This window comes from Pangasianodon hypophthalmus, chromosome 28, assembly GCF_027358585.1.
Source record: "Pangasianodon hypophthalmus isolate fPanHyp1 chromosome 28, fPanHyp1.pri, whole genome shotgun sequence".
Taxonomy (NCBI): domain Eukaryota; kingdom Metazoa; phylum Chordata; class Actinopteri; order Siluriformes; family Pangasiidae; genus Pangasianodon; species Pangasianodon hypophthalmus.
The window spans coordinates 8,185,565-8,195,335 of record NC_069737.1 but is presented as its reverse complement, the minus strand read 5'-3'; positions in this window follow the sequence as shown (position 1 = coordinate 8,195,335).

Genomic DNA, 9,771 nt, shown 5'->3' with positions numbered 1-9,771 from the left:
TGAAAAAAATAAGTTTTAACAAAATACTTTTAACAAAATAATAACAGTTAACACCGATCATCCTGTTCAAAAGTTTACATCCCATGCATACGAGTCCCTCAATTTGTGAAAAGATGGAGCTCAACATCATATAGCCACTGTTGGAAAGGGGTCAAATATGCAGAAGATGCTGGAAAACCAAAGAATGTGCAGGACCTGGAGGATTTTTCAGAAGAACAGTGGGCAGTTTAACTGCTCAGGACAAACAAGGGACTCATGAACAGCTATCACAAAACATAAAAACAGTCGTTGATCATCCAGGTAACAACACACAGGATTAAAAATCAAGCGTATGTAAACTTTTGAACTGGTTCATCTGTGTAAATTCAGTTATAATTTTGTCTTGTGGACTGTATGTAAACATCTGTTATGTGAAATAGCTTATTCAGGGCAACACTAAATAAAAAACAATGCAATTTTTATGATCCCTCTTAGTTTTTTAAAATTATTAACATTTTGCAGATTTGTGGTATATAGTATATACTACAGTATTGGAGTATTTTGATTTGGTTTAATCTGGCCAACTTCTAAAATCCTGGGAATCCTGTTGTTAACTGTCCTGTCCTCTGCCCCTCCCCCAAGCATGAGGCAGCGTGATTCCAATTCCAGTGGGCCTTTGTTAGCACATGTTGCCGTTTTGACTACTAGGTTCAATAATAACTCCATGAAGTGGAACATCAAGAGCAAACCAATGCAACAGCTTATATCTGTCAAATAGCAGCACTTAAATCATTAGTTGCTCAAAAGTGGTAATTAGTATTTCAATGGAATTGAATGTATGGAGAAATGAATGTGCACTTTATGAAGATTAACATTTGTTGAATGGCTAATACATTGTATGTGGTAGGGCTCTGCCTCTATGGATGAGCTGCCACCGTCTATTATCTAACGTTATCTGTGAATATTTCTGTCCTAGTTAGGTCAATTCTGTAAATTACTTCCTATGTGACGAGCCAAGCAATTAGCAAGTTACATTCAGTAAGAACAGTGTGAGAAGAACAAAATTCAGAAGGCTGCAGAAGCAAATATCACTGATTATTACTACAAAACCCTATAAGACCTTACAGCATATGAGAACACGAAGCTTCTTAATTGAGAAGCTGTCCTAAAAGATGATATATGAGGTTATTACTGTTTGGATTAGTATTTCAATAACTTATGCCCAATAATCTATTGGAAGGGTCTCTTGATATCTACAGGACGTTTGGTTTGTGTTTGGTTTACACGCTATTTAAACCATGCAACGCCTCCTCAAATAGAAACTCATTATCTTTATCACATGACTTAGCAGTAGTTTCCTGTGGCTCTGAACTTGGGTTTATTGATGTTATCTAAAAGTTCCTGTGATTATTACAGACAAAGAGAAAGAGCAAGTAAACATGCAAAATGTTGTAAAGCTATAATAAAGTATAAAAAGTCCAGTGGTTATCCAGCATGCTCTATGGACTTTATAATCAAATTATCATCTTGCTTTGTTAAATTGAGTGATTAATAATGAAATTTGCTGCATTTAACAGGGAATATTTTCCTTCTGCAGACAAAGAATGAAAATATTACAGTAGTATATCTGGTCATATATCTTAAACTGAATGTTTTCTTTCTTTTGACAGTTTTTATATAATTAATCCTAAAGTAGCAATGAAACAATGAATTAAGAGATGTGGGGACAGACATAATTGTTTTTTTTTTAATTAATGACAAAAGAAAACATGAATGAATGAAGCAAAAAGAAAAAACAGCCCTATGTTTGATTTTACGCAGGTGGCAATTCTGAAAGGCTCTTAAAAATAATTAATGAACGACAGCCAACAAAACATCAGCAGACACTCTCAAACTAAATTTGATTTTCTCCAGAATAAGAAAAAAAACACAAGAGCTTTCAACCAAAGTGCATGACATGGAGGGGTAGTGGACTTAAAAAGAATCCTTAAAAAGAATGCTTCTGTAATCCGGAAAGAAAATGTGGAGTCGAATAAAGGATTTTTGCATATATGACCCAAAGTGGAGGCTGCATGAAATTGAAACAGCTGGCAAAACTGAACCCAAATCTATAAAGTAGACAAAACTAAAAGGTTTGAAGAATAACATTCAAGGGGAAAAAGGGAGAGGTGAAAATACCAAAGCTGCCAAAGATGAAGAGAGATCCAAGAGGGATTCTAACACGCACCAATTGGTGTCTGGAAAATCGAGCCAAAAAACTCCCTTTTGAATGCTGGCGGCAAAATAATAATAATAATATAGACAATTAGGGAGTGCAAGGCCCCCAGAGTTCTTTGAAGCGGTTTTTGAAGAATAGACTTTCTAACACGAGGGACCTTACCATTCCAGATAAAGCTGATAATGGCTTTGTCTGTCTATTGAAAAAAAAAAGACTTGGGTAAAAACAAAGGAAGACATTGAAATAAAAAACAAAGATATAGGAAGAATATTAATTTTTACACTCTGAACTCTGGTTCCATCGCTGAAAATCGGTATTCATTTTAATTGGCATCCCGAATAGAAGACACTGTGTGAGTAACGCTTACACCCAAATACTTAAAACCCCGAAGGGCAAGAAAGAAAGGAATACTTGACTGAGCTAACTGAGAGGAAGCAGTGTCAAGTGGAAAACATTAACTTTTCTTAAACTTGTAAACAGAAAAAGCGCCAAATTCTTTAAAAATGGATTAAATTACTGGAATTGAAGACAGAGGATCATCAGCATGAAGAGAAACTATTCTCAGTGTCGTAGCAAATGATACCATTAATCTTTGATGAGGCTTTAAGGGAGACAGACAGGGGCTCCAATGCCAAGGCAAAGAGCAATGGTGATAATGGTCGCCCTTGTCGAGTTCCCTGGTAGAATGGAAGATAAGGAGAATGCACAGCATTAGTACAGACACGGGGCTTGCAGGGACGCTTAAAGTAGTTTGATCCAGGAAATTAAAGTTTACTGAATCCAAATTTGCTCGGGACAGAAAATAGGTAGTCCCACTCAATGCGGGAGGAATTGGATGTGAATGTAATATTTAGAAGTTTACAAATATTAGACAATTGATGACGCCCCTTAATAAAGCCCATTTGATCTTCTGAAATAAATAAAGGGATAACAGACTTCAATCCCGTAGCCAATCCCTTCGCTATAATTTTATGTTCATTACAAAGCAGGCTGATAGGGGAATACGATTTACATGAAGTGGTATCCTTGTCTTTCTTTAACAACAGAGAAATGGTTGTCTGAGTAAGGGTTGATGGGAGATGACCCCTACTCATTGATTCATTAAACACCTCTGAAAGGAGGGGGGGGGGCAACTTATTGCTGAACCTTTTATGAAACTCTATCCTGAAACGATCCAGTCCACTTTCCATAGAGCCAGTGGCTTCAGAAATTTCTTGAAGGGTAATTGGACTATCCAAGTTTTCAGCTTGAGCTGGGTCTAAAAGTGGGAAATGAAGGTTGTCTGGTAAGTTACCAGAGCTATCTCTTATCTGGGGAAGAGTCACATCTTATCTGTCTCCTAAGCTGAGGCGCTAAATGACTATTCTTGTCATCATATTTGTTTAAAAAAATGCATAATAAGATCTATCTGAAGGTCTAATCATGTTTTTAAAAGTTCAGAAGTAGGATTTACGACAGTTTGATTCATAAGTTCCAATATAGTGCCTGAAAGGTCAACCAGTTTTTTCTGCCAAGAAACATGAGATTATTTCGCCACTAAGTACTGTTTTAAAAGATTCCCGCAATATAGAATTAGAAATAAGATCACATTTGTTTGTACTAGGTTTGGTACCAGAACCCAACAGCAGTTTGGAGCCAAAAACGTCCGTAAGCAGCTCTGTCATAAAACCAGCTGAGTCCGTTCCCTCCATCTTTTCTGGTACTCCAATGACTCTCAAATTGGATCGTCTGGAGTGATTTTCTAGTGATTTGTCCAACTTCTCACTGAGTGTAGAGTTATTACTTTTCAGTGTTTTGCACTCATTCTCCAGAATATGAATCAAAGATACGTGTAATTGAGTCCAAAGAATCATATTGGCTGCAGGGGCGTATTCATCATGCTTACATGTTAAGAAAGCAAAGAGTATTGCAGATTGTCCAGAACCAGTTCAAATCAAGGTGGAGGAGTATCAGTGACAGAAGAGCCAGTCTCTGGAGGGCTAGGTCACTCGGCCCTCCATCCAGGGGACCTCCTGGACTTGGCTGCCTAAAGAAGTCGTTCATTGCTTGGGGCTAGCATTGCGCCCTGAAGTAACTTCAGTTGCTAAAGACCTCTCTGAGGCTGTCTGAGAGCGAATGCCGGAGGAAATGGTGATGGCTTGTCTAACTTTTTTCTGGTATTAATGAGCTACCCACGAGAAAAGGCCTGATGTTCTGATCGATGGCCTTATTTGATTACGGTCTATGTATATAGAGGATATTCTCCTAGGGAATTCCCAGATGTTCCCAATGGAACTGTGAGATATAACCTCTCCAGCAGTTCCTGGGTCTAACTTGGGGTCTCCATCCGTCAGGATGTGCCTGACGCAGCTCTTGCAGAAGCTGACCAGGGGCCATCCTTGTAAGGTGCCCAAACCACTTCAACAGACTCCTATCAATACAGAGGAGCAGCAGCTGTGCTCCACAGCTCTCTTGGATTGTCAAGCTCCTCACCCTATCATGGAGATAAAGCCCAGCCACCCTGTAGAAGTACCTCCACCTTTACTCGTGACTTTTTTTTTTAGTCAGTACCTACAACTAATGACCATAGGTGAGAATAGGGATGTAGATTAACCAGTACACAGAGAACTTTTGTCTGCACACTAAGTCTCTGCTTCACCACATTCTTACTTTAACACTGCTGCCGCTGACCCAATCCACTTGCCAATCTCATACTCTTCTTTCCCATCACTTGTGAATAAGTTCCCAAGATACTTAAACTCCTCTGCCAGGGGTAAGTTCTCTCCATTCACCTGAAGAGAGCATCCCACTGTCTTCCATGTAGGAACCAGGGTCTCAGAATTGGAGGTGCTAATTATCATCCCAGGTGAAACCTCCTACAGCCTTAGAAGAAGTCTGCTTGCACAGCTGGTGAAGCACATTTGTCACAAACATCATGTTTCTTTGGAAACTGGGTGAACAGTGTATGTACACTGTTCCAAGTTTTCTTGACCACTGCAATAAGAAGCATGCAGCCAATGCCAATAAAAATACTTAAAAGTCAGATTGTTTGTATTTTTATATCCAGTTTTCAGAGTTATATTTGTTAATTGTGGTCATCTAAAGCAATATTTGGACTCCTATAACAATATATAGTACAAACTTAGCTTTTTGTACATTTTGCTTCATTGAGGTATAACTCCAAAGATTTTTTTTTTTTGCTATTATTCCAATTATTATTATTATTATTGATTGTATTTCTATATAATTGTATTTCCCAGCATGCCAGCACGCTATATGGCCAAAGGTATGTGGACACCTGACCATAACACCAATATGTGGGTCTTCTCCAAACTGTTGCCACAAAGTTGGAACCACACAACTGTCTAGAATGTCTTTGTAGAATGTCTTTGCTGTAGAATTAAGATTTCCTTTCAGTGGAACTAAGTGGCCCAAACCTGTTCCAGCATAACAATGCCCCTGTGAAGTTCAGGAAGACACGAATGTTTGGTGGAGCACCTGCAGAGAACCCTGATCTCAACCCCCACTGAACAGGAATCGGAACACCAAATTCATGTCAGGCCTTCTTGCTGGTCTTCAGTGCCCAACCTCTTGTGCTCTTGTTGATGAACGGGCACAAATCCCCACAACCGCATTCCAAAATCTAGTGGAAAGTCTTCTCAGAAAAGTGGAGTATATGAATGTATGTATTCCTTAAAAGGGTATTGAATTATCTTCTACAAATACAATTATGAATGCTTGATTAAAATGTATTCTTAATGTAGTACTATAACATTACTGGATTAAAACTTTTTCATATCAAAACAAATAATTAAATGAGGACAATAAATGAGTAGACAGCATATTGAAATAATTTTCATATCTGTATTACGACATCTACACCAGTATGCTTTTCTACAAGTACTAGCATATCATATAAACACTAGTGTATTTGTCTCCTATGGGGAGTTACATGTCATAAGAATATTTTTGTTTATTATAATTTTTTTCCCCCCCACAATAAATTTACTTCAATTAAAGATTTGAATTCTCTCATATTCTCAGCATGAAACATGCACACACTCTCTTGCTCCCTCCATGCCAAGGTAATGAGGCGGAAAAATAAAAATAGCATGTAATACTAATTTAGGTGACTGTTAGATAATAGCTTTTTTGTGAATAGCTTTCTGGCCACGCAAAAAAAAAAAAAATTCTCAGTGAGTCACCATCTGCCTCCCACTTGACAAGCTTTTAAATCAGTCCATTAGACTGTTCAGCTCAGGGATATCACTTCATATTAGTCCTCATAGACTATGCGGCACTGTCTCCCAAAGCAGTCCCTTGGTGACCTCTGTAAACAGTGTGGTCGAGGTAACTCCCTGGTAAGGATCATGACAAAGATCCTAACTGATCGGGGCACATTATTTATGTCACATACACTACAAAAAAAAAAAAACGTTGACGGGACAAACACAGCAAATTTGCCATCTCATGCCTCTGAAATAGTCGAGAGAGGCAACCCTCTGGCAAAGACAGTGCCAGAGTGAGATCAGCTGGGACCGAAGTGCTCAAAAACATCAGATCCAGTTTGATTGCATGAACCCTGTATTATACAATTATATGTAATGATTAAGCAAAACATTTCACCTCTGGCACAAATGTCATAAAAATTGGTTATCTTATCGATTTGGATTTTATACTGACACCCTCAAATTACAGTAATTCATTTCTCTTAGCCCATTTTGTATAGGTGAACCCTTTTTGTATACAACCCCTGGCAAAAATTATGGAATCACCACACTTAGAGGATTTTCACCCAGCTTTTTTACTTTATAGCAAACAAACAAATCACAGATATGACACAAAAAAGGTTTTGTTCAATAGCTTAACATTCTGGTTTGTGAAATATACATTAAAAAAAAATTCAAGGACATTTTTTTTATTAATGGCATGTCTTTTCCAAATCAAGTAGAGGAAAAAATTATGGAATCAGTCAATGTTGAGGAAAAAATTATGGAATCAATTTTTAATTTCCATTTCTAAAACAAATACTGGGACAAGTCTAAAAATGCTAATAAGTCAGCAGTTAAAAGGGAGTGCTTACACACTTTAATGGGCTGTTGGACTTGGCTAATTGAAAGGAAACATGGCTCCAATGAGAGAGTTGTCAGTTGAAACAATGGAAAGGATTGTAAAACTCCTTCAACAAGGAATTTCAACATGGAGTGTGGCCAAAGAAGTTGGTTGCTTCCAGTCAGCTGTGTCTAAAATTTGTTGCAAGTATAAACTTAATGGGAAGGTTATGAAAGGTAGATATACAGGCAGATTAAGGAAGATGTCAAAGCATCAGGATAGAAAACTCAAAGCACTATGCCTTGAAAATAGAAAATGCACAACAAAACAAATGGGCGGAAACAAGAGTCAATGTTTGTGACAGAACTGTAAGAAACCGGCTGAATGAAATGAGATTTACATATAGAAAAGCCAAAAGAAAACCAGCACTAACACCAAAACAGAAGAAAACAAGGTTACAGTGGGCTAAGGAGAAGCAATCATGGAGTGTGGATGATTGGATGAAAGTGAAATTCAGTGATGAATCATGAATCTGCATTGGCCAAGGAGATGATGCTGGAACTTTTGTCTGGTGCCGTTCTAACAAAACATATAAAGATGACTGCCTGAATCAATCAAATTTCCCAACTCATTTATGATATTGGGTTGCATGTCAGGCAAAGGACCAGGGGAGATGGCAGTCATTACCTCAGCAGTCAATGCACAGTTGTACAGTGAAATTTTGGACATTTTCTCATTCCATCCATAGAAAATAGGTTTGGTGATGATGAAATAATTTTTCAGGATGACAATGCATCTTGCCACAGCTTTTTTTCAGGAAAGGCATATCAACTCAATGACATGGCCAGCAAACAGTCCGGATCTCAATCCAATTGAAAATTTATGGTGGAAAGTAAAAAAACTGGTCCATGTTAAGGCTCCACCCTGCAAAGCTGATCTGTCAACTGCTATTCGAGAAAGTTGGAACCAGATTGATGGGGAATATTGTTTTTCATTAGTGAGGTCTATGTCTCAAAGAATAAAAGCCAGAGGAGGAGCAACAAAGTATTAATTGTGTTTTATTTTGTTGATGATTCCATCATTTTTTCCTCAACATTGAGTGATTCCATAATTTTTTCCTCTACTTGATTTGGAAAAGACATGCCATTAATAAAAAAAAATGTCCTTGAATTTTTTTATGTATATTTCACAAACCAGAATGTTAAGCTATTGAACAAAACCTTTTTTGTGTCATATCTGTGATTTGTTTGTTTGCTATAAAGTAAAAAAGCTGGGTGAACATCCTCTAAGTGTGGTGATTCCATAATTTTTGCCTGGGGTTGTACTAATTATGTACTGGGATGAATATACATGACATTTAAATCTCTTAGTCCTCCCTCAGTCCTCTTCTTTTCTGTACTGAAGACCATTTTTAGCTACCCTTATAAGAGCTCTGCATATTTCTATTATTCATAAATAATCTGCATTTTTGCTGCACACAAAAAATACTTGCTAAATCTTTAGCATTTAAAGAAATGTGGTTTTGTTTAAATCTTGTTCAATGAAAAATTATACTATTTTGTTTAGTAAAAAAATCTGTGTGTGCATTTTGCGGTATGTAGGATCCACATTACCCAATCTGGTGAAGTCCACAAAAGAATCATAATTTCATTTGAATGAAGATGATATGTTTACTATTATGTTAGCAATTTTTGGAAAGAATTTTATGTGTTGTTCCACTTTAATTTTACGCAGATTTTATAATAATGGGTAATAATGGAATAATGTAAATGTTCTATGGCCAGGGTATAAAGATGATGACATCTATTCCTGTAGATGTAAGTATAATATGTATAGCAGTGGATGAGTTAGATCATATTGAGGCGTGAATCAATAACACAGGATGAATGAGAAAGAGTCCATTTTAGCAAGCAAAGGCAGCTGTGTAGGAAAATTCAGATGTATAAAATCTTACCTCTGACTAAAATGTAACTGTTTCTTAGTTTAATGAGTTTTCATTTTGAAAGAAAGTAAGCAGAGGCCAGTTTGAAATGAAAAGCCCAAGGACACTGGCCTATTTGTATCTCTTAAAATAATAAAACAAGCTTAAGTAATTTGAAGTGAAAAAGGAAAAAAAAAAGTAATATAACGTTTTTTTTCCCGTGACAGTATCATAATGGGTGCAAGAAAAGGTTAATAAAGAAACATTTCTAACCTCAGATTCTGTAAAAAGAATATGTTGTATAAATATTGCATTTATTGGTTGTTTTAATATAATAAATAATCGATCGAAACTGTGCTCATTTGAGGTTCATGTCATATTTTTTGAGGTCATTCACATTCACAAATGGCCTTAAAGGGACCCATACATAAACACACACACAGACGTACACATTGAGGCCAAGCAGTGATTCTACAGAAAAAGGAAGATAAAATTCAAGCATAGGAAACTGAGAAAAAAAAAAAAAACATTAAGTCACATTTAAATACATTCATAACGAGAATCCCAGCTCAGATAACAACTGGTACCAGTTGTTATCATTTCAAAGATTGAAAAAAGTATC